At 59.8% G+C, this 2,500-nt stretch overlaps 2 non-coding genes across 2 annotated transcripts in view; both read right to left on the bottom strand.

Moving 5' to 3' along the window:
* The window catches only part of LOC126314391 (large subunit ribosomal RNA), a 4,222-nt gene extending 2,667 nt beyond the window's left edge, over window positions 1-1,555 (bottom strand). Inside the window, exon 1 of the ribosomal RNA XR_007555830.1 lies at window positions 1-1,555. This exon is cut by the window's left edge and continues 2,667 nt beyond it. This is a non-coding gene — a ribosomal RNA (large subunit ribosomal RNA).
* Window positions 1,556-1,743: 188 nt separating this feature from the next.
* On the bottom strand, window positions 1,744-1,898 carry LOC126314353 (5.8S ribosomal RNA). The gene has a single exon (XR_007555796.1). It is a non-coding gene; the product is annotated as a 5.8S ribosomal RNA (ribosomal RNA).
* Between the last annotated feature and the right edge of the window lie 602 nt (window positions 1,899-2,500).

The following is a 2,500-nucleotide window of genomic DNA, read 5'->3' as shown; positions in this document are numbered from 1 at the left end:
ACCAACGCCTTTCATGGTTTCCCATGAGCGTCGATTCGGGCGCCTTAACTCGGCGTTTGGTTCATCCCACAGCGCCAGTTCTGCTTACCAAAAGTGGCCCACTTGGCACTCCGATCCGAGTCGTTTGCTCGCGGCTTCAGCATATCAAGCAAGCCGGAGATCTCACCCATTTAAAGTTTGAGAATAGGTTGAGGTCGTTTCGGCCCCAAGGCCTCTAATCATTCGCTTTACCGGATGAGACTCGTACGAGCACCAGCTATCCTGAGGGAAACTTCGGAGGGAACCAGCTACTAGATGGTTCGATTAGTCTTTCGCCCCTATACCCAGCTCCGACGATCGATTTGCACGTCAGAATCGCTACGGACCTCCATCAGGGTTTCCCCTGACTTCGTCCTGGCCAGGCATAGTTCACCATCTTTCGGGTCCCAACGTGTACGCTCTAGGTGCGCCTCACCTCGCAATGAGGACGAGACGCCCCGGGAGTGCGGAGGCCGCCGCCCCGTGAAGGGCGGGGAAGCCCCATCCTCCCTCGGCCCGCGCAAGGCGAGACCTTCACTTTCATTACGCCTTTAGGTTTCGTACAGCCCAATGACTCGCGCACATGTTAGACTCCTTGGTCCGTGTTTCAAGACGGGTCGTGAAATTGTCCAAAGCTGAAGCGCCGCTGACGGGAGCGATTATTCCGCCCGAGAGCATCCCGAGCCAACAGCGGCGCGGGTCCGGGGCCGGGCCAGGTAGGTCCGTCATCCGGGAAGAACCGCGCGCGCTTGCCGGGAGCCCGAGCGCCCAAAGGGGCGAATCGACTCCTCCAGATATACCGCCGAGCAGCCAGCCAGGACACCGGGGCTCTGCCCAACAGACGCGAACCGAGGCCCGCGGAAGGACAGGCTGCGCACCCGGGCCGTAGGCCGGCACCCAGCGGGTCGCGACGTCCTACTAGGGGAGAAGTGCGGCCCACCGCACACCGGAACGGCCCCACCCCGCGGCGAGTGGAAAGGCAACCGGACACGACCCCGCCGCGGATTGCTCCGCGCGGGCGGCCGGCCCCATCTGCCGAGGGCGGGGGCCAGTGGCCGGATGGGCGTGAATCTCACCCGTTCGACCTTTCGGACTTCTCACGTTTACCCCAGAACGGTTTCACGTACTTTTGAACTCTCTCTTCAAAGTTCTTTTCAACTTTCCCTCACGGTACTTGTTCGCTATCGGTCTCGTGGTCATATTTAGTCTCAGATGGAGTTTACCACCCACTTGGAGCTGCACTCTCAAGCAACCCGACTCGAAGGAGAGGTCCCGCCGACGCTCGCACCGGCCGCTACGGGCCTGGCACCCTCTACGGGCCGTGGCCTCATTCAAGTTGGACTTGGGCTCGGCGCGAGGCGTCGGGGTAGTGGACCCTCCCAAACACCACATGCCACGACAGGCGGCAGCCTGCGGGGTTCGGTGCTGGACTCTTCCCTGTTCGCTCGCCGCTACTGGGGGAATCCTTGTTAGTTTCTTTTCCTCCGCTTAGTAATATGCTTAAATTCAGCGGGTAGTCTCGCCTGCTCTGAGGTCGTTGTACGAGGTGTCGCACGCCACACCGCCAGCCGGCTGTGCACGCTACCGAGAAAGTACCGGTATGCGAACCGCCAGGCGACGGGCGCGCATCGCACGTTTAAGGAGACGCGGCCGGCCACACAGGCGACCACGACACTCCCACGTCTCCGAAGCGGGACAAACGCCGCGCGCTTCAGTATACGTAGCCGACCCTCAGCCAGACGTGGCCCGGGAACGGAATCCATGGACCGCAATGTGCGTTCGAAACGTCGATGTTCATGTGTCCTGCAGTTCACATGTCGACGCGCAATTTGCTGCGTTCTTCATCGACCCACGAGCCGAGTGATCCACCGTCCTGGGTGATCTTTTCCTTTTCAGTCTCCCACTGTCTCTTTCAAGACAGTAGCATTTGCGGGACTGAGGCGTCTGACGGCCCCTGTTCCACTATTTTTTTTGTGTCCAACGGCCTCACAGCCGATGGGCGTCGTACGGCTCCACACCGGAGCGGACAGGCACTCGGGCGAACGTCATTCAAAACCGGCGCCAGGCGCCAGGTACCGCAGGCCAGCCGCTCCAGAGCTTCAGCGCTCGTACCACACAACAACAACACTTCCGCTAGTTTTGAGAGGCACGCGTGGTTCCGCACGCGGCGCACGGCCACTGCCGTACAGGTAGCGTGTTGCGCGACACGACACGACACGCATCGAAAGACATGCAGTCTAGTCGGTAATGATCCTTCCGCAGGTTCACCTACGGAAACCTTGTTACGACTTTTACTTCCTCTAAATGATCAAGTTTGGTCATCTTTCCGGTAGCATCGGCAACGACAGAGTCGATGCCGCGTACCAGTCCGAAGACCTCACTAAATCATTCAATCGGTAGTAGCGACGGGCGGTGTGTACAAAGGGCAGGGACGTAATCAACGCGAGCTTATGACTCGCGCTTACTAACACGCGATCTAGTT

Source organism: Schistocerca gregaria, unplaced genomic scaffold (genome assembly GCF_023897955.1).
Source record: "Schistocerca gregaria isolate iqSchGreg1 unplaced genomic scaffold, iqSchGreg1.2 ptg000558l, whole genome shotgun sequence".
Classification (NCBI taxonomy): domain Eukaryota; kingdom Metazoa; phylum Arthropoda; class Insecta; order Orthoptera; family Acrididae; genus Schistocerca; species Schistocerca gregaria.
This window is presented reverse-complemented; position numbering and strand designations above follow the sequence as displayed.